General features: G+C 40.7%; 1 protein-coding gene across 6 annotated transcripts in view; it reads left to right on the forward strand.

The window, feature by feature from the left end:
- The window catches only part of AEBP2 (AE binding protein 2), a 94,474-nt gene extending 74,059 nt beyond the window's left edge, over nucleotides 1-20,415 (forward strand). For all 6 annotated transcript variants that reach the window (XR_016394879.1, XM_089920375.1, XM_089920374.1 and 3 more), the window contains one exon: nucleotides 1-20,415. This exon is cut by the window's left edge. The gene's annotated coding sequence lies outside the window, so the exon portion shown is untranslated.
- The last annotated feature ends 7,439 nt before the right edge of the window (nucleotides 20,416-27,854 follow it).

Raw genomic sequence — 27,854 nt, forward strand, 5'->3', positions numbered from 1 at the left:
TAAATAAATAAATAAAATAAATTCCCAGTCTGATAATTCCAAAATGCCTGCTGTATCTGAGTCTGGTTCTGATGCTTGCTCTGTCTCTTTCAAAATGCGTTTTTTACCTTTTAGTATGCATGTAATTCATTGAAAGCTGGATGGGATGTACCTAGTAAAAAGAACTCTGGGTTTTAGTGGTGTGAAGCATTCTTTAGTCCTCTGCATGTTCAGTATTTTCACTGTAAACATCTTTAGTGCAAGCAGCCTCACCACAAGCAGTTTCACCACATCGCTAATTGGCCATAAGGCAATTACGCCGTTAAAGATAAAATAATGAAAATAAAAGAGGAACATTCAAAAAAAGGACATAATGAAACATGAAAAATCAATAACAAATTTTAAAAGATTTTGTTGTGAAAAATAAATCCAAAAAGCATTTGAATACATTTAAGATATGTGTAGATTCACGCTGATAGCTGCATTTGAGTATATCTTAGAGGAAGAAATGATACCATCTTTCTCAAAGACAGTCACTAAAGATTCAGGATCTAACGTCAGACATAAATTCTTTACGATGTAAAGAGATCTAAGTCTCTTCAGATTTCCCTAGGAGTAAAATGAACAGATAGGGATGCTGCTGTTTCTTTTCCATATGTGTAACGTATGTAAGTGGTAGTACATATCTGGACTACCTTTTTTAAAGTTCCATCACACTCTCAGTTCCTTATATTTCACTGAATCATCTAAGCCAGATTCTGTGCCAATACCAAAATTCCATCCACATAATGTTCTTAACTATCAAATAGCAAAAAGCTTTCACCGTTTTCAAGAAACTTGTCAGGAATCACATAACCATTCCTTTTGTGGGGGATTGGAGGAGTGTGATTCCACTTTTGCCTCCAGCTTCTAATATTGCATGAAAAGTTTGGTAAAGATGGTGTTAGAGAACAAGCTGTTGGATCTAAATGAGCTTAAAAATCGAGAATGAGTGCTCTCGAAGACTGTTGTGAATTATTAGCCATAGCTTGGTAAGCTTTTGGTTTTGTAGAGCATGAGGGTGGTGGTGCTCACCAAAAGATCTGCAAACCGATTTTGTTATTTTCTAGTATGGTATGCAATCTGGCTTTACACTCTCTTATCTCACACTTCCAGTAAGTTTTCTATCACCGTATTTTCTATCAAGTTGATGTACATTTGTTATTCTCCACATCTTAAGACCTCCACACATACTGATCACTGTATAGACCATTGAGGCCCAAGATTTCTATGATATAAAGATGGGAGTACTGCATCAATGGAGAAACGAAACCAAACTGTTAACCAGCTGAAACCAAACTGGGAAACAAAACCATCAACCGGTTATTTAAGCTTTTACAGCGTTGAAACCAAACTGTCAAAACAAACCGTCAGCCAGTTATTTTGTCTTTTACTGCAGAAGTGCCTTATGGCCAATCAGTTGTCTGGCGAAACTGCTTGCATGAAGCTTCTTATGACAGAATACCTAGAGCCAGTCCTATGACTGGGTGAGCCTGTGCCTAGGCTGTGACCTTCAGGAGTGCTTCTCAGTCTTTCCTTCCGTGGGTGGGGCAGGGTGGCTGGAGGAGGCTGGAGTTGGGACTTTCCCTCTCCCACCTGGAAGATTCTCCCAGGTCAGTTAGGCTCTGATAAAACTCCAGTAGGGTAGGCTCTGGTGAAACAGTTTCTTCTTTCGAGGGTGAGCCTTGTTAAGAATTGCCGAATGCTTTGGGTGTACAGTTGGCCCTCTGTATCTGCTGTTCCGCATCCTTGGATTCAACCAACCGTGGATTGAAAATATTTTGGAAGCAGAAAATTCCAGAAAGTTCCAAAAAGCAAAACTTGAACTTGCCATACTTGGGCCACTATTTATGCAGCATTTGCCTTGCATTTGCAACTATTTGCATAGCCTTTACATTGTATTAGGTATTATAAGTAATCTAAAGATGGTTTAACGTATACAGGAGGATATGTGTAGTTGCATGCAAATTTATATGAGTCTTGAGCATCCGTGGATTTTGGTATCTTCAGGGGTCCTGGAAGCAATCCCCTGCGAATACTGAGGGACGACTGTATTTCAAAATTACTACTTTTCCCTCATCCTGCAAAGAGCAGGAGGGGACTTTTCTCTCTTTCCATTGTGAGAATCGGGTAGAGCTCCTGGAGGTAAAACTCACAAAAGTGTGATGGGGCTCCCAAAACTGGGTCTCAGAGTTTTCAGCTCTCAAAGTTGTCCACACTGTGCCTCCCTCCAGCGAATTGCCAATTACAGTTTAGGTTCTCCTATCCCGTTACTGGTCCGTGGAGGTTTCTGCTCTGGTAAGTTGTCATTCTCTGTACCTGCCTGTCTCTCCAGTTTTGGGGGCAGTGGTTTGCCCTGTGACCTCAGTTCTCTGATGGGTCTAAGAAGAGTTGTTGATTGACAATTCAGCTTTTTACTTGTTAGGGCAGAATGATGACTTTCAAGCTCCTTACGTGCCAGACCAGAAATCAGAAGTTTAATCCATTAGAAATAAAGAATACTCTGCTATTGATTCATCCATTGCTTTGGCTTCATTACTGTGAGGGTTAAGCATATACAAGGATCAGGATTGTGTTTTCAGACTGTATGTTATGTGATTTATGTCATCTTACATTAAGCATTCCCAAACAGAATTACGGTATTTTTCTTTTTATGATTTTTAAGTTTTGTTTTCCCCTACATGACTCCAAAATGGAGGAACTTCAAGGAAAAGGAGGGATCAAATGAGCAAAAAGGAGGGAGGGATCAAATGAGGATTGAGAAAATTCATTAATTCAGTACTTACCGAATTTCTACTGTGTGCCGTGTTCTGGGGATACAGAAATAAACAAAACGAAAGGCCCAGTCCTCATGGAACCCACATCCTTAATGGGGAAGGAAGGGCTGAGATAATAAACAGATGCATGAAGTCAGTGATGAGGCCATGAAGGAAGACAAAGCAGAGTGAGGTGCTGGAGAAAGGGAGGGTGTGATTTTAGCACAGCCACGGAAGTGCCCTTGGAGGTGGTAACGTTTGGGGAGAGAGAGACCTGACTAACATGGGGGGCAAGGCGTGCATGTGTGTGTGGGAGAGAATGTTCTGGGCGGAGGCCTGAGGGGGGAGGAGGCCTGGCCTGCTGATGAATAGAAAGCCAGTTGGCATGGCTGGAACCCAGCGGGTGAGGGGAGACGCCAGGCACATCATGAAGGACAGGGATCAGCAAACTACTTTCCTGTAAGAACAGTCATTTTTTAAAATTTTTTTATTTTGGGGGCTTTAAGGTCCCTGCCATTGTAGTGAGAAAGCAACCACAGATGTTACATAGACAAATGGGCAGCTGTGTTCCAGAAAAACTTTTTACAGGAGCAGGCAGTGGGCCAGATTTTGCACATGAGCCATAGTTTGCTAATTTCTAACATAGGGTCTCATAGGCCATTGGAAAGCGCTTTGGGTTTTAGTCTAAATATGATCATAGTCACTGGAGGGTTACGAGCAGGTCAATGAAGTGATAGGATTAATTTTAAAAGGATTACTGGTGGCTTCACAGGGAACAGAACATTTTCTCCACACAGGAATGGAAGCAGGGAAAGCTATTGGGCGTTTTGTATGAGTTGAGGAGAGAAGGTGCTTCGAACTGAGGTAGCAGCAGCAGTGGTGTTGGCAAGAAGGGGTGTTAGATGAAGTGTGTGTGTGTGTGTGTGTGTGTGTGTGTGTGTGTAGAAGTGGCCAAGGATGACTGACTCTAAGACTATTTGAGCAACTGAGTAAAAGACAGTTTAGGGAAGACTTCACAAGGATGAGATTTGGTGGAGAAGTCAAGTGTGGTTAAATTTGAGATGGCTGTCAGACATTTAGGTGCCAGAAGTGAGGTAGGCAGTTGGAGGTATTCCAGTCTTCTCTCTTCCAGGGAGAAGAGAAGGTGTGTAAATCATCTAGGAGAGTGAATGGAATAAGGAAACGTAAGAGAAATACTAGACAGCCCTGAAATAGCACAAGGTCTGTCCTCATCAATTTAAAGTGGAAGTAGATGCCATTACTGTGTACATCCTCCCGCAGCCATGAGGAGCTGTGTGGGTGCGGGTGTGGAGTGGGTGGAGGGTTGGATTGAACTAGAACTTGGATTTTATTAAGCAGGTAGAATGGAGGGAGAGTCCTGGGAAAGTATGTGGTCTGTGGAATCCAATTCGGGTGGGGAGTGAAAAATGAATAGATCGTAGGTCCTGGTGGGGTTGAAGAATTGTTGGACTCATTGTTACTGGAGGAAGTGAAATAGAAAGGCAAGAGTTTGGTCAGATTTTGCTGTTGATACATTAATTGCTACCAGAAAGATGCAACACAGGACCAGGGGAACGGGTGGTGGATGTGAATGAAGATGTGATCGTTGGGTGTAAGGAAGTCCAGTAGCTGAGAGGCTAGAGTGGGCCCTTACCCTTCACGTGCATTTTGGAATCACAGTGATCCTCAGAGTAGTACTGGAGACCAAGGCAGTGAGCTTGGAAGCAAGTGAAACTCCTCAGTGAATGTGAATGATGGCAAATGAGCCAGAAGATAGTTGTAAGTGCTGATTTTAATCAGCTCTGTGGCTTCAGGTCAATCAGTTAACCACTCAGGTGTCAGTTCCCTTCTGTTTGTGGTAGTGAAACACAGTGAGTGAGGGGAGACTAGAGACACATTACGAGGGACAAGGATCGGCAAACTTCTTTTATATAAAAATAGTAAATATTTTTTTAAATGTTAGGGGCTTTATGGTCTCTGTGACAACAACTAACCTCTGCTGGTGTAGCAGCATTTTTATAAACGTGAAAACCTGGACTATCATAGAAATTGGAAGAAACAAGAAAGGGCTGGGAAGGGAAAGAATGGAAGTTTCCTTCTAGGGCAGTGATATCTTTGAGCGTTATTTACTTCGGGCGTCAGTTTAATGGATCCATTGATCCGGAGTGTTCAACAGTGATACAATCACAAAGCTGTCACCAAAGTCAACAGCCAAAATACTTTTCATTGATTATAACTGACTTTTGTATCTCATGTTACCTTTGTCTGTATTTTTCAGTCTCTACCATAGTGTTTCATATGTTAAAAGAGCTTTAATAAATTGTTATCGAATGAAGATAAAAGACTTCCTAAAGTTAACTGTTTTTAAGAGGCAGTTTTCACCCTTTATGCAAATACAGTATGATGAAAGATTAGGAAGTAGTGGTTATACTTCTGCATAGTTTGCTTAAACTATGAGGCATTTACTAGCTTTTTGTATGTAAATAATTTTAATGGGTATAAAGTCTTTCTATTAATAAGGATTTTGTAATGTGTAATATTGAACAACCAGTGTGTGTTGTAGCTAAAGTATATTTATAATAAGATCAGAGTGATTTAAAACTTAATTAGGTCATGAGGAAGCAGGAACATTAATCCATTTCCGATAAGGTTTGCAATTTGATTTTCACTTTCTCAAGGATTTCATGGTCTCAGATATGGGTATTTCTTTTTTCCTTTAAGCAGTTCCTAAAAAGTCATCTGTAAAGGAGTAGTCTCTAAATTGAGGCGCTCACTTTTCATTGTGGACATATAGCTGTCCATTCCCATAGAACAAAATCAGTCCAAGACCAGGACAAGGCATAGAATGGACGCAGAGGTATAGTGAGTTTATAGAATATTTAGAAGGCAGCAGGAAAAAAATCTTTTATCTACAAATAATCTTTCTCCTGGCTGATGGTATGGGGCCCACAGCAAATGCTTAAGAAGTTGTTAGTGAGTGAATGGTGATGCCAGGATAATGTTAGACTTTGTCTCTGGAATTCTTTTTTTTTTTTTTAATGTAAATTTATTATTTTTTTTTAATTAATTAATTTTTGGCTGCATCGGGTCTTCGTTGCTGCGCGCGGGCTTTCTGTAGCTGCGGCAAGGAGGGGCTACCCTTTGTTGCGGTGTGTGGGCTTCTTATTGCAGTGGCTTCTCTTGTTGCGGAGCACGGCCTCTAGGCGCACGGGCTTCAGTAGTTGTGGCACGCAGGCTCTAGAGTGCAGGCTCAGTAGTTGAGACACACGGGCTTAGTTGCTCCGCGGCATGTGGGATCTTCCCGGCCCAGGGCTTGAACCCATGTCCCCTGCATTGGCAGGCGGGTTCTTAACCACTGCACCACCAGGGAAGTCCCTCTGGAATTCTTTTAAAATTTACAAATCTCCTAAGAACTGTTATGTGCATTAGTGATACAGAATGGAGATAATTTACCTGTGCAAACAGCACTGGACTGCAGCTGGCTTTGGAAAGGCTAATGTTTTTGACAATTTATTTGCCTACTTGGCTAAAACAGCAATAACTTTCATATCTAGCTGTAGTTTGTGCAGACTACTTTGGTTTTATAGTTGTAGCGTTTTAGTCTTTGTCTAATGAGAAATAGCTGAATTATTTTTTTCTAGGTGCCATACAACTGGCTGAGGAAAGTTGCTTTGGTCATAACTACAAGGAGGAATTTGGGATAGCTTTTGTTTTTCACCCAGGTATAGCCAGATAGGAGTAAGGAGAAAACTTAGGATAGTATTTGGAAAATTGGTAAAGAAAACTCTTAAGTTGTTTCAAGTCTTGTATGTATAGAGTATTGAACAGGATGATTTCAGTCCTAAATCAATTATTGTTTCAGTGACAAGACCCAGCCAGACTGATTGATCCCAAAGGAAATTGTGTAGCACGTCTGAAGGAAGCTTCCCTTTTTGTTTACAAGATTACCTAATCCATAAAGAGGATATAGGTATAGAATATGAATTTAAGTTGTGTAGGCTTTTCTTTGGGGGAGGTCCAGATTTCAGAAGACACTATAGTGCTCCAAATAGTTAAATTTTTATTTAAAATAGCAACTGGATAGCATAAAAGGAAAAATAACCCCTTGGTAAAAGAACAAAAAATTAGAGAAATTCTTAGTCAATAAAGTACATTTTCCAAAAGTATTCCAAAAGAAATCAAATAATTTCCTTGGAAATTTTCCAAATACAGTATGACAGTAACATATTCAATATAGAGAATTTAGAAAATACTGACAAAAAAGAATGAAAATAAAAATTTATCATCTAATCATGTTTTAAAAACCACTGTTAATATATTAGATATCAACGTGTGAGGTGAGGATTTTTTTTTTTTTTGGCCGCGCGGCTTGCAGGATCTCAGTTCCCTGGCCACAACAGTGAAAGCTCGGCATCCTAACCCCTAGGCCACCAGGGAACTCCCCAAGGATGTTTTCTTCTATCTACACAGACAGATCTTTTTCCATGTTGGGTTAATAAAGTATCATGTATATGCTGAGCATCTTCCCATCATTGGACTACTCCTAGCACTGATGTTATATTCCACTGTATGTATGTGTCATACTTCAGTCAGCTGGGCACCTATTGAGTATTTTACTTTCCAGTGTCTCACCAGTATGAATAATGCTTTCACAAACATCCTTGATCTGAAAACTTCGTGTATTTGGTTACTTCCCTAGATGGAATTCCTACAATGGGAATTATTTTCTCAAAGAGTAGAAACATTTTTTAGTTCCTAGTATCTTTTGTTGTTTGCATTCTAGAAAATGTATGTGACATTGGTTTTAAGTGCGCTTCCAGCCCTTAACATTATCATTAAAATTTTTTAAAAAGTAAGTATAGCTCATTGTTTTAATTTACATTTATCTTATTACAGTAAAGCCTGAGCATATTTTTATGCTTATTGACCAGGTCGTATTTCTTATTTTAATATTCATATGTAAGAATATTCATCCTTGGGCTTCCCTGGTGGCGCAGTGGTTGAGAGTCCGCCTGCCGATGCAGGGGACGCGGGTTCGTGCCCCGGTCCGGGAAGATCCCGCATGCCGCGGAGCGGCTGCGCCCGTGAGCCATGGCCACTGAGCCTGCGCGTCCGGAGCTTGTGCGCCACAACAGTGAGAGGCCCGCGTACAGCAAAAAAAAAAAAAAAAAAGAATATTCATCCTTTTCTCTTGTATGTTGCAAAAAATGTTTGTCTGACTTTGTTATTTTTATATAGATTTTGAATCAAAACTCAATCTTTTTCATTATGGATCTTTTCTTTGTTAATGTGTAGAAAGTCCTTTCCGATGAAATATCAGAGTAAGCTGTTTTCTTTAGGTTATTTCTTGATTTCATTTTTTAGAAAACAATTACGTAAAATTTCAAGTATATTTAAGAGTTACAGAGCGGAGCATAATGAATCTGTGGTCATCACCCATCTTTAACAAGTATCAGTACATGGCCAGTCTTGTTCCATCTATTTCTGCCCCCAAATACTCTTGCAGTATTTAGAAGCAAATCTCAGGCATTTGAGTATCATTTAATCTGTTGATATTTAGGGTTGTATCTCTAAAAGATAAGGATTTCACTTTTTCAGACCTAACCACAGTACCATTATCGCACATAAAGAATTTAACAGTAATCCCTAATATCAGTCATTCAGTGTCATTTTCCTGATTGTCTTATAATTGTTTTCAAAAGTTTGAAATTAGGAATCAAAAAAGATTTGTACATTGCCTTTGGTTAATACACATTGAAGTTTCTTTTAATCTGTAGGCACCCCCTTTATATTTTTCCCTTTCCTTCTTCCTTTTTTCCCTCCTTCTTTCCCTCATTTTTTGTTGTAGAAACGGCTTAAAAAATCAGGTGATACAAGTCCTCCAACTTTGTTCTCCTTTTTCAAGATTGTTTTCGGCTATTCTTGGGTTTTTGCACTTCCATATACAGTTTAGAATCAATTTGTTCGTTTCTACAAATAGACTTGCTAAGGTTTTGATTGGAATTGTCTTGAGTCTTTAAGTCAATTTGGGGAAAATGACGAGTTAACAATATTGGCTTCCAATCCATGCATGTATCCATCGATTTTTTTAGGTGTTTTAAAATTTCTCTCAGTTATATTTTTAGTTTTCTTTGGCTAGGTTATGTAGATGTTTAAATTTTCCCTAAATATTTTGTGCTTTTTGATGCTATTGTAAATTTTTTTTTTTTTAATTACCACTTCTCGTTGTTTGGGTTTTTTTCTACTTTTGTTTAATTTTACTATTTTGAATATATAAAATTTAACATCATTCAAAAGTCAAAACTATATATGAAAAAGAAGTGCACTGAGCAGTCCCATTTCATCTCCTGTACTTTCCGCCTCTTTCCTACCCACCGCCTATATAGAATAATTTTATTAGTTTCTGTTTTAATCTTTGAGGGTAGAATTACTTTGAAAGTCTAAACACTCTAGAAAGTCTGATCTGTCATGTCTCACTTAGTGTTGGAGGGCAGTCAGTTTGGACTCAACATGGAGTGTTTTAAAAAACAGGGAGCGTTTCTGACACATTTTGTATCTCCCTGAGGGTAGAGGTGATGACCCACGTGACAGGTTCAAAGTATAGACTTTTTCTAAAATATATAATATGTAGTAGGCAAACGTAATTTGTGGACAGAGAGATGTCTTTACAGAACTTTCACAAGCTTTTTCTCATCCTTGTTGCAAAATGTATATATAATGTAAATATAATTTATCCCTTAGGAAAACATTAGTAAAAATTGGATAAGGTCAAAGGACAGCAGTGGCAGTTCCCTAGTCCTGTTTGTTAGCTACAAGGAGATGTAGTAGACAGATGGGCTGTCCTCATGGTTTCTGGCTCTGTGCGTGATGGATTATACTTCACCTCCTTGAATTTAGGTATAGCCATCTAATTTGCTTTGACCAGTGAAATAAGAGTGGAAATGGCATATACTTCCAGGTGGAAACATTTAAGAACCGGAGCAAAATTTCCCTTTCACTCTCTCTGTCTCCTTCCCACTGCTGCTATCAGTAGCATGTTTCAGATGAAGCCTCTCTGTCAGCCTGGGTCCCTAATTGAGGAAACATGGAACAGAGGCCCCACTGGTGTGCAGTGGGTATATAATTTGAATAAGAAAGAAACCTTTCTTGTTTTAAGCCACTGACAATAGGGGTTATTTCTTGCTGCAGCATAACCTGATTTTTCCCCTCTAATATAGGAGAAGTTTATTAATTTTATGGTAAATGGTGGAGGTTTGGGACTTCAGACCTAGGCGGAAATTGAACCACGGGTCTCCGAGAACAGAGAGATATGGAGATCATGAGTTCAGTTTTCGACCATTACTAGTAAGCAGCAACCGTCTGTCTAAAAAGTGACAAAGATATTATCATGTGGACTTCTGCTTTTTTTGAAAAATTAATTAATTTATTTAGGCTGCACCGTGTGGCTTGCAGGATCTTAGTTCCCCGACCAGGGATCGAACCTGTGTCCCCTGCATCGGCAGGCGGACTCTCAACCACTGCACCACCAGAGAAGGCCCCAGTCCCTTTCTTTAAAGCTGTCCATCCCTAGAAGTTATTGTAAAATTGCCCATCTTTGTAAGAAAAGCCACTGTCTTCTCAGAAATCTTTTTAATCCTGGTTGATCAAAACTCCTGTCTTGGCATCAAAGTTTCTGGGCTTTAAGTGCCTGTGTTTTCTTCTTTTATTTCTTCTCCTTTCACGGTTGTTAAGTATTTCATCTTACAGAGTTTTGGTTTTTGATCACCTCCCTCAGTGGTTATTTCTTTAGAGATATGGGAGGTCCTACCTCCCCCCAGCTGCATGGTTCTAGTGTATCAGTTAAGGAAGAAAACAGAAAAAGTGACTTTTCGTTTTAGCAATATGACAATTTAGTCTGACCTGAATATCCTTCTTAGCATAAGCTGAGGTCGCCCTGGAGAGGGATAGTGGTGGTTTCTGTTGTGTGTATGTGTGGGGATGGGGGACTGTGGAATAGGATGGGATGGGATGGTGAGTCCCTCTTGATGATCTAGACAAGAGACTTGGTTTCTACCATCCATGGAGGATGTAGGAGATAAAGACTTAGCCTAGGTGAATTAGGGAGTTAGAAATGAGATCCCTGCAATCAAAACAGGATTCAGGAAGGGAGTTGGAGAGAAATGTCAAAGGATTAATGAAATCTGCTCAAATATGGTGTGAATGGGAAGAATGAATATGAGTAACCACAGACAGCTGAGATGGAGAGGGAATGAAAGATGAGTAAATGTTCACGTTGAACTAACATGTGACCGGATGTTTGTGGAAATAGATTTTGGTTTGTAGAGACTTTTTTTTGTTTTTGGTAGACAGATTTCTGTAAATACTTCTGTCAGAGATGTGAATTAATAAGAAAAAAAGGAATTGATATTTTAGGTTTTAATTTTGCTGCTGTGGGGAATTCCCTGGTAGTCCAGTAGTTAGGACTTGGCGCTTTCACCGCCGTGACCCAGGTTCAATCCCTGGTCGAGGAACTAAGATCCCGCCAGCCTCACAGCTCGGCCAAAAACAAACAAACAAACAAACAAGCAAACAAAATACTGTTGCTGCTGTGTATTTAACCGGAAAGCCTAAATTATCCCTGTTACCACTCCTACCCCAGAAGATGAGCCCAGCATTGTTTCTTAAAGGTCTGAGTGGCTCTACAACCTGCTTTTACCTCCCAGCCCCAGTGAGGAAAGTGTTGGGTTTTGTATTTCAGTTCCACTGATGGGGATCAAGCTGGATGACTCAGAGAATAAGAGGATGGAGGCAGGGTTGGTTGAAAGCTGATTCTGGGAAGAAACTCCCTTGACGTTGGGAAGAGTGGTGAAGGCCATTGGCCTGTAACACCCATGACTGCATGTATGAGGGTGATGGCAGGAAGCCTGTGCAGACTGGACTTTAAGGGCCTTGGTTTTGGGCCCATTCCACAATAAGTGGAATGATATTCCCATTTGCCTCACAATCTTTTTGTGGAGGAGCAAAATTAATTTCAAAACATGGAATCTGAAAAATCTCTGGAGAGCTGCATTTCTCAGTGTTTTGCATCATCAAATCTTTTGTTTGACCTCAAAAGCCCAGCAATGACTTCAGGTGAAAAGCAGAAAAGAGGGTGATGCACTTGCCTGGCTACAAGCTGGCCACTGATTTCTGTGGGTCTCAGGCCTTTATCATTAACTAGGTAACTAGAAAGGGCACACCGCCTTGCATGCTTCTCTGTGCAGCGGGGCAAGGTAACAGTTTTTATTACCAATCACAAATCAGCTTGCTTCGCTCACCAGAAAGCTGCCCGAGGCCCTGCTCTGTCTCCACCTTCTTGTTTGCCTGGGAAGAGAGATTCCAGCTGCAGTCGATTGATGCAATGAAATGCCTTTGCTTTCTACTCCAGAGCGTCGGGGCCAGAGTGTTTGCTGGGCAGTAAACGGTTTTCAGTGTCATATTCCTATTTTCCAGTGCTGCGAGAAAGACCATTGATGATTTTAGCACCAGGAAACAAAGATTGTTTCCTTAATAGCAAAAAAAAAAAAAAAAAAGCACCTTACAAAATATGAACCAATTCAGGCAAAGCCATGATGTTTGAGGTAAATATAATTCAAGCTTTTCTAAAGCTAAGGGATTTGGGATACCCACCCGTAGCTTTGCTTAGGATCATTATAGGTTCTGTGAGCTTGCTTTCTGTTTGAGAGGAAAACTTGCCTTTTGAAGAAATGTGGCACACACGCTCTTAATATAACATGAAAGAAAAGGTTCTTCATGCCAAGAAATCCCTCACGTGAGATGGAATCCCTTTAAACAAATCTGGTGGCAAGCTTTTTCTGAAAGCTTGAAGGAAGGATGAAATAATCTTAAACTGTGTTCATGGCACTCCCCCCTCGGCCTTTCATACGGAGTTTGCAAAGCCTGCCTGAAAACTCAGATTCGGCCCCGGCAGCCCCTTTTGTACAGCCAAATGGTGTGCAAAGACTGCTTCTCTGGCTAATTGGTACAGCTTCCAGGTGGCGGTGATGATGTTTAGATCTACAGCAAGGTCTAGGTCTGCCTGGAGACACGGCATGTTTGAAAAAACAAGGTGTCAGTATTTCTGGGGTGAGGGTAACCAACCAGGGCCTCTCAGGGTCACGTTCAAGTTCATAACCGCGATTCAGCAATTCAACACCGAGGGAAACAAGCACCTTTGCAGGTTTTGGGTTTTTTTCTTTTCCCTATAGCCAAGGACTGAACTTATTTTCCTTTATCACACTGAGCTCCGTTCAGTACCGTTTTGCATCAAGTACCATCTTGATGCTGCTGGGAGTTCAGGGACTTTCAGCCTTCAATCCCCGAGTCTCCGTAAACTCCACCCACCTTCATATTTGCGAGTTTTTCCCATGCTGTTAACATTCCTCTTTAAAATGGAAACACACTGTTTCCATCTCAGCCCTGCTTTCTTGACCCTCCATATCACTGATGATTTGTAGAAATCAAATAGGCATCGCTGCCTCTGCATTCTTTTCCCAATTTGAGTCTTTCCTCTGTTTGGAGAGATGGAGACCTGCTGTTAGTGAGGCCCCTTCGACCTCAACCTTTGGAGAGAATTCAACAAAGGCAAGAACTCAGCCAAGAAATTAAACTGGATCAAACTTCTGAACAGCGTCCAAAACACAGTATTGGGGCTTCTATCATCCCGAATAAGACCCGAATAACCCCTGAAAGTTACGTCTTTCAGCGACACAAGCGTAATAAAAAACATGGAGATGTTACTACTTTGTTTTCTTTTTGATCAGTAATACCCTAGGGTGAAAAAAAGTATTTTGTTCATATTGGAAGTGGTAGCCTTCATGAATCCCCCTTTCTTTTTTTCTTCTTTTTCCCCCTGACTCCAAGTCCATTCTCTAGTAGGTCTGTGTCTTTATTCCCTTCTTACCCCTAGGTTCTTCATGACATTTTTTTTTTCTTAGATTTCCCCCTGACTCAATAGACGCAATTTTGTTTTAAGTTTGCTTTTGTTGTTTAGTTCTCTATCCAAAGACGTGAGAATTATTTTTAAATTTATGACAAATCTCAGACGGGTCTAGGGTAAAGAATGTACACTTGTTGAAATATGAAAGGCAGTTCCTTGAGGGGATTATGTGGGAAGCATGCTATTTAAATATTTCTATGCTTTCCCAAATCATCCTTGGCTTCTTGCCCTGGAGAGTGAAGCCTCATTCCAAAGGGGCAGGAGAGAAATTCTGGATTAGAAATCAAGAGATGCAAAAGCCCGAGCACCATGCCTACTGTGAATGTGTTTTGTCATCTTGGGCAAGTCATTTCCATTCCCTCTACACCTTGGTGAACTGATCAGTAAGATGATGTGGTGAAACTTGAGTCAGTGAATTTAAACTTGATTTTGTTTTTTTCTTACTGCAGTGTCCTCTTATCAAACATAATCTTACATAAACTCCAGTACGTCATTTAGATAAAAGACAATTTATGAGATCTAAATTAATCTTTATTAAAAAGTTAAGCCATAAGAACAGAGGCCATTCGGGCATTCATAAACAACTGAAAGGGGAGTTGTATTAATTTCCTAAGACTGCCGTAACAAACTACCACAAACCGGTGGTTTTAGACAATAGAAATTTATTCTCTCACGGTTCTGGAGGTCAGAAGTCCAAAATCAAGGTGTGGGTAGGGCTATGTTCCCAGTGAAGTCTCTGGGGAGGATGCGCCTCCCCTGCCTCTTCCAACTTCTGGCAGCCCCAGGCATCCCTCGGCTCCCAGCAACATAATTCCAATCTCTGCTCATCTTCCCATGGCCGTCTTCCCTCTGTGTTTGTGTCTCTATGTTGTTACATGGCGATCTCTTCTGTGTGTCTGTTTTCTCTTCTTATAGGAGCATCAGTCATTGGGTTAAGGGCCCACCCTAATCAAGCCTGATCTCAGCTTAACTTGGTTACATCTGCAAAGACCCTATTTTTTTTTAACATAAATACCCTATTTTTCTTTTTTTTAAAGACCCTATTTTCAAATAAGGTCACATTCACAGGGACTGTGGATTAGGATTTCAACATATTGTGTGAGGGGATGCAATTCAACAGTAATAAGAGTGACAGATGACAATTGCAGGGTTATATTAACACCAGTAACCAATTCACTTTTTTTTTTTACATCCTTTATTGGAGTATAATTGCTTTACAATGGTGTGTTAGTTTCTGCTTTATAACAAAGTGACTCAGTTATACATATACGTATGTTCCCATATCTCTTCCCTCTTGCGTCTCCCTCCCTCCCACCCTCCCTATCCCACCCCTCTAGGTGGTCACAAAGCACCGAGCTGATATCCCTGTGCTATGCAGCTGCTTCCCACTAGCTATCTACCTTACGTTTGGTAGTGTATATATGTCCATGCCTCTCCCTCGCTTTGTCACAGCTTACCCTTCCCCCTCCCCATATCCTCAAGCCCATTCTCTAGTAGGTCTGTGTCTTTATTCCCTTCTTACCCCTAGGTTCTTCATGACATTTTTTTTCCTTAGATTCCATATATATGTGTTAGCATACGGTATTTGTCTTTCTCTTTCTGACTTACTTCACTCTGTATGACAGACTCTAGGTCCATCCACCTCACTAGAAATAACTCAATTTCGTTTCTTTTTATGGCTGAGTAATATTCCATTGTATATATGTACCACATCTTCTTTATCCATTCATCCGATGATGGACACTTAGGTTGCTTCCATCTCCTGGCTGCTGTAAATAGAGCTGCAATGAACATTTTGGCACATGTCTCTTTTTGAATTATGGTTTTCTCAGGGTATATGCCCAGTAGTGAGATTGCTGGGTCATATGGTAATTCTATTTGTAGTTTTTTAAGGAACCTCCATACTACTCTCCATAGTGGCTGTACCAATTCACATTCCCACCAGCAGTGCAAGAGTGTTCCCTTTTCTCCACACCCTCTCCAGCATTTATTGTTTGTAGATTTTTCGATGATGGCCATTCTGACTGGTGTGAGATGATATCTCATTGTAGCTTTGATTTGCATTTCTCTAATGATTAATGATGTTGAGCATTCTTTCATGTGTTTGTTGGCAATCTGTATAACTTCTTTGGAGAAATGTCTATTTAGGTCTTCTGCCCATTTTTGGATTGGGTTGTTTGGTTTTTTTTAATATTGAGCTGCTTGTAGATTTTGGACCAATTCACTTCTGTATTTTGTTTGGTAGCACCATATGGAGAAAAATCGTGCTCCACACTAATAAGTAAATGTAAATGGTGGTCCTTTTTTTTTTTTAATGTAAACATGTCATTTTGCAATCTCAATCTTAATCCCTTCATTTAAACTGATCCCGAGGCCTGAAATAGCCACACTGGGAAATTTATGCATCAACATTAAATTACTGACAATTTCCTGAACAATACTCACCTTCCTTACTGGAGAGGGTTCACTTTTTAAAAGGACTTGATAACTGGACTCTGGAGGAAGCTTAGGTCATCATTATATTTGGCTGACACTGTGTTTTCAAATGTCATCATACCCTGGGTTTAATGGCACCATTTGAAAACATCTTGCTAGTGGCATGTCCTGTCTGACATTCCCTCAAAATTTCACAACAGTAGGGAGTAGTGTTATTTTGTACTTTAAGTCTCAACTTGGTTTCAGTTTTGTTCCTGAAACTTTCTCTGCAATTGTAAGCTGTAACGTGGGGACTGTGAACTCCCTCAAGGAGCCCATTCAGCGGGTTGAAAACAGTATCTAGATACTCCAGCTGGTCCAACTAAGTTACATTTGAGAGGTGTTTAATTAATGGAGGTTTCTTTCTAACACAAAAGTTATTTATATTTTTATTTGAAATATCTGCTCCAGAACCTTGTCTTGAAACTACTAAAAGCTTCAATGTAAAAACATACATTCTGGAACTTACCACCCTTATCATGAAAACAACTCTGAAATGTCCCCAGTTTAAAGACTGTGCCTTAAATTTGACAGTTTTATGGCTTTATCCAACTTCTTGCAAAATGCTGCACAGACAACCATTTAGCACAAGTGCAGTGACCACCAGCATGTTTCAACAACTTCTTTTATCTGAGCAACTCTTTCCATAGCCTCAGAATAGACATGCTACACTTTTGACAAGTTGTTCAATGGTATATTATAATCTAATCTGAAAACAATTTTTCTCCTCCAGTTGGGTTTTATCTAATACATCTTCCTTGAGTTTCTTTTGGATGACTGTATAAAAAACAAGCAAAACACAGAGATCGGCAAATCCATATTTTCATTCAATTGAATCATAAAAGCTAAGCTTTAAGGGAATTCACCAGATGTTTTTTGATGTGTATTTTGGGGGTAAGAACAGTGGTGCTACCCAGCGTGATGTGGGTCCTCCAGGGTATTTGCAAATCTGTGGGAGCCTTTTGCTTGTCTCAATACCCAAGGGCACACCTGGCACTAAGTTTCTTTGAGCCAAGGTTGCTAAGTGACTTGTACTTGTCTCACCTGAAACGCCAGCGGAAAATGAGGGTAATTATGTTTCTGTAAATGTCTGCTTATTTAACATAGCCCAGGCTTTAACAAGAATTTGTCTTTTCCTCACTTGTAGCTTTGGATGCTCCTGTTGAGGAGTTTTCATTGACAGATTTAAATTTAGTTCACATAAAACGTGTGCTGATGACGCTGAGCAGGAACATCTGAGTTCCTTGCTTTTGGGACTTTTGTGTTTTGTTAACAAATCCTCTAATTTAGCAGGATTAAAGATGGTATGGGGCTTCCCTGGTGGCGCAGTGGTTGAGAGTCCACCTGCCGATGCAGGGGACACAGGTTCGTGCCCCAGTCCGGGAAGATCCCACATGCCGCTGAGCGGCTGGGCCCATGAGCCATGGCCACTGAGCCTGCACGTCCGGAGTCTGTGCTCCGCAGCGGGAGAGGCTGCAACAGTGAGAGGCCTGTGTACTGCAAAAAAAAAAAAAAAAAAAAAAAAAGATGGTATGATTTCACTGCATGAAGTACAAAAAGTTGAGCAGTTTTAGATACACTGAAACGACTTTGCATTTCATATACTGTTGTTACAGTGGTGTGGTTGACCATTGCTTGACTATCACTTTGGGCCAAATAGGCACTTTTTGTCTTGAGACAATCTTATTTTACTCATTATCTTATTTTCTCGTTAAATTTAATTCCTTAACCAATGATTCCTTTCTACTTTTAAAGGTAATTACTTTGTCTCACGAGAAAACATATTTTAATTTAAACAAAAAGTATCCAAAACTTACCATAACACTTAAGCCTAAATAATTATCATGACATATGTTACTTGTTTGCCGTACAGATTTCTGTGGCTTTCTGACAAGAGCAAGCACTGAGCAGAAGCATCTGAGCCTTGTCTGGCATTTGATGAATCTGATTAATGCATGTTAGGGTAAGTCTACTCGCCAGTATAATTTTACGGGAGAGGCCACATGCAAGTCTGACTTGAAAAAAAAAAAAAGGACTGGTGCAGAGTTACTACTTATTTGGTTCAATGTATTATATATATGCTAGAGATGGCTGAAAAAGCTATAATTTAAGGTCTGTATAAAAATGAAGAAAACTGAATGGGAGGTAACAGAATGGTGATCTCCGATGTGTTCAAAATTGGTGTTTTTAATGACATTTTAAAAGTAGTTAGAACCTAATGGCTGATTTCTGACCAGCCTGAGCTCTCAGCCCCCTAGTGGTGTTCAGCTTGGTCTAGTCCTTTTCATCCTTGTCTTTCCCTCAGTCCAATCTCGTCATTTCCATGTCAGCTTCATAAATAATTCCAGTGTAGGCATGACCCCGTCTCAAGGTTTTTCTCCTTTTCCCTTGCCCAGCTCCCAATTCTAACCCCCAAGAGCTGCCTCAGATAGCTGAGGAGGGGACACTTCACATCTTGGTCTTCCCTTGGCTTGTTTCCCCTGTGGAGTAAATGGCAAGGCTGTCTCTGTTTAATTCATACCAAACAACCTGGCAAAAATTATGGCTCTGAAATTGAGCTACGGAGTCCTCTTTTACTTATATCAAGAGGTTCAAGTAATGTACATACCTTTGCCCTGAAGATGGCCTCCTGGCAGGTGGACACCATGCCTACCCATGTGGGGCCCACGGAAACTTCTGGATCTTCACCATCCCCTTAGGAGCTGCAGGGAAACCCAGGGGGATGTTTCTAGCTCCTCTTTGGTATAGATACACCTTGTTGCTTTCTCCACAGTCTTGTCCCCTTACAATGCAGAGCGATTCTGTATGGCTGGGGCTTTCAAAATATCCCAAAGTTGGAGCTGAGCATGTGTCTCTTTACTTTGGGATTTCCCAATGAAAGGTTTTCCATATTGCTTTCTCTCTCCTGGTGACTGGCCACTATGCCACCACCATGCTGTTTCATTCCCTGAAGCTCTCCTTTTTCCTTCTCCTACTGGGATCTATTTGGGGCAAGAAATAAGGGAGCAAAAGGAAAATCTGTCCTCCCTGTTTGTATCTACTTTTTGTAATATTTTGTTGTCTTATCAGAGCAGGAGTTGGGGAGTCAATTTCCTTTGATTTAGAGATTAAGAATGTGACATCTTTTTGTTTTCCCTGTTTTACAGTCAAAGATATGTTGACAAGTTGTAGGAAGATCAGTCATTTTACTGGGCATGTGGGAAAGAGCACATCATTAATACTTTGAAATATCATCATGCCACATAAATTAAGCAAACACAAATGAAACAAAAAATTAACACCTTAAAATCAACCATTTCTTCTTCTTTGAAATTCACTTGAAACTGGTTTGGCTAGAAGATGTCTAAAGTTCCTTCAAAGAAACTGTCCAGTTTTCCATTTGCTGAGTGATGACGACAATTATACTTTGATTTCTCAAGGATTAACACAGCAGGACAGAATCACTGGTCATCCCCTTAACCACTGGCCATATCAAGGAGATTTTCTTTGTAGAGAAAATGCCAGTTGGTGTTCTGAAGGAAGAAAGGAGAAGAGAATTATAGAGTCCTTAGAATAAGGGAAGCAGAAACCCTGTTAAAAGGAAAACACTTCTTTCCGTACCCCATGGGCCACTTCTGACGCCAATTGTGTGTTTTTTTCTCGCAAACCAAACAGTTCTCTAACTCTCTCAACACCGTTTGGGGGCTACAATCCAACTCTGACACTACTGACTCAGAATTAGCAGAGACCCCCACAGGTTGAGGGCTCAATCCCTCAAGACTGCCCCCACTTCGGTAAGTCCCAAGATGTCACCTGTACTTCTGATCAACTGGCTATAAACCAGGCGTTCCCACAACCCCCTTCTCCAGTTCAATAATTTGCTAGATGGCTCACATAAGTCAGAAAAACATTACTTACATTTACGGATTTATTATGAAGGATGTGATACAGGAGGCAGATGAACAGCCAGATGAAGGGGTATAGAGGGCAAAGTCTGGAAGGGTCTGGAGCACAGGAGCTTCTTTTCCCTTGGAGGTGGGGTGTACCATCTTCCCAGGATGTGGATGTGTTCACCAACCCGGAAGCTCTCCGAACCCCATAGTTTTGGGATTTTTATGGAGGCTTCATCACGTAGGCATGATCAATTATTAACTCCATCTCCAGCCCCTCTCCGCTCCCTGGAGAATGGGGGATAGGGCTAGGAAAAAAAAAAAAAAAAAAAATCCCAAGCTAATCTAATCACGGCCTGGTCTTTCTGGTGATCAGTTGCCATCCTGAAGCTATTCAGGAGCCCACCAAGAGTCACCTCATTAGAACAAAAGACAGTCCTGTGACTCGGGAAATTCCAAGGAATTTAGGAGCTCTGTGTCAGAAACCAGAAGTAGAGACCAAATGTATATTTCTAGTTATGCCACACCTGTGTTAGGTGAGATGAACTTGACCTGATAGGTGTAACATTCAGAGGGAAAAGGCAATGACTAGTGGGGCCTAGGGAGATTTTAGGGAGCATCTGTCTAGCCCTTTTCTTAAGCAGGCACCAAAGAAAAACTAGTTTGGACTGGAAAACTCATGAGATATTTCTGTAATTGTGAAGGGTCAAATAAAAGGGATCCAAACAGTATATAAATATAGAAGTGAGGAAAGATTAATGATTATGTATATATATATAATTTTCAAATAAAAAATTAAAAGATAATTTATCAACAGATTGTTTATGTAAAAACAATATTTACATTTTGAAAAGATGATAAAAATGTAAACAGTAGGGCTTATGTAAGTTGGTTATCAGTATACTTTCTTTGAAAAATTTTAATAAAACTATCATTGAAAAGATCTGTTACTTTGATATTAATGCATGTTTTTAAAAAGATAAACCGAAGGAGATATTTTCTTCTTGAGAAGAACCAATAGATATTATAATAGATATGATAGTGTCTTAAAGAGCTATCTAAACCTTAACAAAACCTAAAATGCTTTTATTTAATTATTTTCCCTTTTGTTTAATCCATACACATTTCAGAGAAAAGTTCATCCAAACATCAGATTAATCTTTTAATTCATAAAAATGCTTATTTGGAAGATTTAGTGTTCTGTTCCCAAGTATCTTGTTTATTAGATATTCAGTATTCATGTGTTTTGCTGAGAGAAATCATAATTAAACTTCCCATGGTTATAGTTGGGAAACCATGCCTCCTTTCATGGTGATAAAATGTTGTGACACACTATAAAGGCACAATGTCCTTGTTACAAGTTTATTGAATTTTTATGAGGAGAAAAAGGACAGAGAGGGTTATGTAAGATCTTATGTGAAAAGAGATTCTAAACCCAGAATCCAAGAAAAATAAAAATTCTAAAACACAATTCATGGAGGGAGGCCTGTGAAGAAAGAAAGAGGAGGTCTTTCAGGACCATTTAAATTGGTGAATTGAGACTTAATTTTGGCTTAGTTATCAATTAACAACAGTTACTTCTTTCCCAAGGCAAGGGGCCAAGGCAAAACATGCAATTTGTTCAAAGCCTATAATCCTTTTACTCTGGTGAAAACAAGTGTAATATAATTACTAAAAATAAATATATCATCCTTTTAAATATTTATATTTTTCCCCTAAATTTTGATACTTTGGCTGGCAACACTGAGCAAGTCAGTTGGATACTTATAAATCAATAATAGGTCACATGGTGTCATTTGAACTGAAAACATTGAATTTTGTCAAGTTTGTTTAAGTACTTGCAACGGTATGACAGTGAAAATGTCACATTTCTCCTTTTAGGTCTCATTTGTTCAACATGTAAAGTAAAACCAAACTTTTGTTGCCAAGTGTTTTTCCTCCAAAGCTTTTTCATGTGTATTCATTTAAAAAGACAACAATTCAGCTGAAAAGACTACAAATCCAATGGTTGATGCTTCCAAAAATTAGGATAGTTGTCAGAGAAATCAAAGATGAGCAGGTGGAGTTACGTTTGTAAACCTGCTTGGGAGTTAATCATCAAAAAGTTTGAGAAAAATAGTTTTCATGGTCCTTCAAAGGGTAAGAATGATTTCCTAGCGACTAAGGTAGCTTTAGTTTGGATTGCCATCCACAGGATAGCTAAGACTTCACTTTCCATGAGCATTTCCCTAACCTTGAATAGCGACATATGGTCTGCAGATCTCCTTGCCACCTGAAAAACGACTCTGAACAACAGCCAGATTTTTTCTGTTCTTTATAGAAACTTTTTTAGATGAACATATTTTCTTCTTTATCAGGCTTTTCTCTTCTGAAGTTTTATGCGAAGAGAGACATCCTCTAAATCATTTGTCTGAATAAACTAATCAAATGTTGCTTCATACATGCCACATAGTCATAGAAATATCTTCTCAGAAACTCTAGGTTGACCTAAGAAATTGCTACTCCTGCTTTTTTTTCCAAAGAATAAAACAGGATTTTACATCATGTTCAAGAGTAACTCTGAAATGTATCTCTGTGATTTAGAGAACACAGGTCTGTTCAATGATTTTTTGCTTTAAGGACTCTAGAGATTGGTAAAGTAGGAGAGATGGATTCTAGAATTTTGTCTCCTTATGAACTCACCGTGTGGCCTACAGTTTTTCTCCTGGAGAGAACACATTGATCTAAAATAGATGATCTTTACAGTGTCTCCAGTCATATGACTTGACTTCCTTTTCTACATTATCGTCAAGTACTATGCTCATCTTTTTTGTCAGTTATCTATTCCTATATAACAAACCACCTCAAAACTTAGTGGCTTAAAAAACCAAACATTTAATCACTCATGAGTCTTTGGCCTGACTAGAATTATCTAGGGCGACTCTTTTGCTCCATGTGATGTTGGTTGGAGTTGAGGGCATCTAAAGGCTCAATTGGGCTAGAATATCTAAGATGTCTTCTCTATTGGGCTGTTGGCCCAGAGCTCAGTTGGTTTCACTGACCTTGATTATCCTCAACTATCCTAATTCTTCTTACAGCATGGTTCCTGGCTTTCAAGTGAAGAAAGTACGAGTAGTCAGTTTGTTTAAGGTTTGGGCTTGGACGTCCCCAAACATCACCTTTGCCAGATTCTACAGGTGAAAATAAGCACAGGATTAGCTCAGATTCAAGGAGAGGGGAGACTAACTCCATCTCTTTTATTTATTTATTTATTTATTTATTTGGTTGTGCCGGGTTTTAGTTATGCAGGTGGGCTCCTTAGTTGTGGCCAGTGGGCTCCTTTAGTTGTGGCACATGTGCTCCTTAGTTGTGGGTTGCAGGCTCCTTAGTTATGGCATTCAAACTCTTAGTTGCGGCGTGCATGCGGGATCTAGTTCCCTGACCAGGGATCGCACCCTGGCCCCCTGTATTGCGAGTGTGGAGTCTTAACCACTGCGCCCCCAGGGAAGTCCTTAACTCCATCTCTTGATGACTTGTGGCATATGCACACAGGGAGGGAGGGAATTGATTGTGGTCATATTTGCAAACTATCTACCATAGTCAACCATTGGGAACAAAAATTCACATCCCTCCCACACACAGAATACAGTCAGCCCTCCCTCAGAGATTCATCTTAGTAGAGCATGGGCTCAAAGTTTAGTATTTCTTTATCTTATTAGGTTCAGGTGTGTTATGGACTAAATGTTTGTGTGCCCCCCCACGTTGAAATCTAATCTCCAATGCGATGGTATTTGGAAGTGGGACATTTGGTAGGTAATTAAATGACTCTGTAAGAATAGACCAGAGGTTTATCTTGCTCTCTTTCTGCCATGTGAGGATACAATGAAAAGTCAGCTATCTGCAACCCAGAGTAGGGATCACCAGAACTTGACCATGCTGGCATGATGATCTTGGACTTTTAGCCTTTGGAACTGTAAGAAATAAATTTCTGTCGCTGATAAGCCACCTAATTTATAGTATTTTTCTAAAGCAGCCTGAGCTAAGACAAGGTGTGGCTGGGACTCTTTGATGTGGTTTCTTAGGAGCAGACCCCTGTAAACAAAAAAGACAAGTTTCCTGGCACTCACATATCCAGCATATTATGATGGAAGAAGGCTAGGATAACCAAAGGGGGGGGGGGAGGAAGGGGGCACACAGCTGTTGCTGATCCATAGCAACTTTGAAATCAAGCTGAGCACATCAGTATTTCTGCTACAGAACAGGGAATGTTCTTTAATTTAGGCCCAGCCTTGCTCCTTGAGAGTGGTTCTCTGTGGCTCTTGGTTTTGTCTTCTGGGTTCTTGATTAACCCTGCAAGCCACACTCCCCTTTCTGTAAGAAATGGTGTGTGCCTACATCTGAGTAGCGTTCTTAGCTTGATTTCTGCCTAGAGGCCTCTTTTAATTTTGAACTGACTTGACCCGTTTAGTCCAAGCTTTCAAAAAATTTTTTAAAAATTCATTTATTATTATTTATTTGGTTGTGCTGGGTCTTAGCTGCGGCGCGTGGGCTCCTTAGTTGTGGCATGCAAACTCTTAGTTGTGACATGCATGTGGGATCTAATTTCCTGACCAGGAATCGAACCCAGGCCCCTTGCATTGGGAATGGGGAGTCTTAACCAATGTGCCACCAGGGAAGTCCCCAAGCTTTTAAAAACTTTGTGGACTTCCTACATAACGTGTGCTCCTACCTAATTTGTGGATCAAGTTATGATCTGCTCCTCTAGATGAAAACCACACTTATAGATCTCCTCCTACCTTACGCTGAGACACAGGGTGCTGTGAGAGCAATGCCCTTAAGATTCTTAGCAGTCCTATGGTCTGTCTGAGAGGATCTATGAGGCACCAACTTAAATATGTCTGAGGTTAAACCAAGGGTCTTAAAGCCACATTCTTAATCTGAACTTTGCCCTGAGGCTGCATTTAACTGGCATATTATTATCTCCCTTTTACATATGAGATTTAGAAGTTTAAATGACTTCCAAGTATACATACTGCGAATTTCCTCCTTTCCTGAAGTTCAAAATCTAATAGCGGAACCAGAAACATATAAGACAATTAAAAACTAAGGGAGATTCTGACTCTACTACAGGTTCAAAATGCTGAAGAGTCTGAGAAAGAAAGCAGAGCAGACAGTCTTCTTGGAAAAGATGGCACTGGATTTGGGCGGAAAAGAAGGAGCGAGAGGTGTTTTAGGCAGAGAAAAGCAGAGGAAGAGGATCAGACATGAAGAGAAAGTATCTATCATTGGGCTGTGGGGGACCCTTCTGGGTTGGGTGGTGGTGGTGATGATAGTGAAGAGTAATGAGAGATATCGCTGGAAATGAAGGGCTGGGTAAATTTTGGAAGACTTGAACTAGACCTAAGAGTTTGGATTTAATTGAACAAGAACTCAGGCTTTTTCCGTATGACTTGCTCATTCTGCTTGTCTGCATGATCATTTACACGTCTTTGTATTTTAATTCTCTGGGAGATTATTGTTCTTAGAGTATTTCGATCTGAATAATGCATATGAAAACAGTTTAAAACGGAAGCAGTGTGGCATAGGAGCTGAGATCTTGGATTCTGGAATTAGGCAGACCTGGATTAAGACCAACTCTACCACCTACCATTTGTGTCTTTTGGTGCAAGTGTCTTAACTTTTCTAAGCCTCAGTCACCTCACCTTTCATGGAAATACCTACCTCAGAAGGTTGTTGTGAATATCAAATAAGAAAATATGTAAAAACCACTTAGTATAGATTAGGGCACATGGTAAATTATCATTAAATATTGTTATAAATAATTATTATTTATATTTATATAAATATAAATAATTTTATATTTATATTCCAATTCCAGAGTAACCAAGGTCTTCCTGGTTATCTGAGAAGCTGTCCTATATTTCGAGGGATTTTAAGACCTGGGGTGGGGGGTGATTGATCCTCTCCTTTGAGTCTGGTGCATTCTCTGAGTGAGGGCAACAAATGGTCTAAACATGGTCTTTGAGTTACTAAACTTGCTGGAATTACTGGATTTTGGATTATACAGTGTGTAGAAAGAAACCTCTTGATGCAAGTAGTTTGCAAGCCTAGAATATTTTGTTTTCCTCTGCTACAAGCTTTATTGTTTCCAGCTGGTCCATGGCTTGGGCAAGGACTCCAAGATGGTTAAAAAGCTGCCTAAAAAAAAAAAAAAAAAAAAAAGCTGCCTAGTGGCTGCAGGGAGAGGCTCAGGCAGAAGCCCTGAGGCTGCTAGGCTTCTCAGATTCCTGGTCATGTTTGAGGGTGAATGGTACTTGCCCAGCCCAGCCTGGGGGCCTCCAGCCTGCAGAGGGCAGTCAGGTGGGTGCTGACTTCGGGATGAGTTTCACCTGCTCATCTCTTTAAGGAAGCGGCTTCCAGGAAGTCAGACTGAGTCTGCGCGAGCAGAGCGCAGGGCACGCAGATCCCAAACCGCTTGGTTCAGGTTCTTCTCCAGGGCCTTGGCGGCTTCCGTGTCGTCCAGGGTTTCACCCCACTCCTGGTGGGACAGCTTCTGCTTGTCCTGGAAGATGGCGTGTCTGACGCACTGGTTTTGCATCTTCAAGAGACACCCGGCACCCTGGCGCTTCTCCTTTGCCAACTCGCAGAAGCCGTGGCCCAGGCCTTCTAGAGCCACATCTTCGCGGTGAAAGTAGAAGCCCGGAGAGAGGTAGGTGTCGGAGGCCTGCAGATGCAGGTTGAGCGGGAAGTTGACTGCGGCCTCCACCTAGGTGGACTTTTTCTGGCGAATCAGGGAGCTCGCGGTTGGTTGGCAGTAAGGAGCTAAGCACAGAAAGCGGTATTGGCTGGTCCTGGAGGCAAAGGATGGTGGGGAAGATGGCCAGGAGGTTGCAACTGGGAAAGAGGGTGGTCAGAGGCTGGAAGAAGGGGCGTCCCGGGCTCTGTTCTGTACAAACGCCGTTGAAGCGAGACAACAGGTACGCGGGGTCGCCGGGTGCCCTGCGAGCTGAAATCACTTTTGAGAAACTTTTTCGGGACTCGACCTCACTTATAGTACAGGATGTATATCCAAATATATATATCTGAGTAAGTTTATGTTCTCTCCAGTTGTAAAAGGTGTATTTAATCATTTGTTAAACACTTTCAGAAACTATTTTTGGGATGACTTCTAGAATAGATTCTTGTGTAGTAAATAATCTTATACCTGCTTTGAAAACTGCTTCCACCTTCTTTTGGAGAATTAATGATGCTTCCTTAGCTCAAATATGTGGTTTTTGGTGAGGCTGACTTTCTCTGCCACAAGATGGGCCTCTCACCGTGCCTCATTTTCCAAGCACCAGAATGCTTGATCAGGGATGGGAGAAATTAGTTGGACCAATCAGAGACTTTCAGTAGCTTTTTATTTTTATTTTTTTATTTTTTATTTTTTGGTGGTACGCGGGCCTTTCACTGTTGCGGCCTCTCCCGTTGCGGAGCACAGGCTCTGGACGCGCAGGCTCAGCGGCCATGGCTCACAGGCCCAGCCGCTCCGCGGCATGTGGGATCTTCCCGGACCGGGGCACGAACCCGTGTCCCCTGCATCGGCGGGCGGACCCTCAACCACTGCGCCATCAGGGAAGTCCTCCGTAGCTTTTTTTTTTAAAGGAGAGGGTGATGGGCGCTTTTCTCTGTGGTCTCGTAAGGATGGTGCTGGATTACCCATATACAGCCACGGAACTTCTAGAAGCAATCATCTTTATGCTCTTGATTCTCCACTTGTTACTCCAAGGCATCATGATTGCCTTAAAGAAGAGAGCAAGA

This window comes from Delphinapterus leucas, chromosome 11 (assembly GCF_059928025.1).
Source record: "Delphinapterus leucas isolate spDelLeu-1000000601 "Yukka" chromosome 11, BTC_Dleu_Yukka2, whole genome shotgun sequence".
NCBI classification, from domain to species: Eukaryota; Metazoa; Chordata; class Mammalia; order Artiodactyla; family Monodontidae; genus Delphinapterus; species Delphinapterus leucas.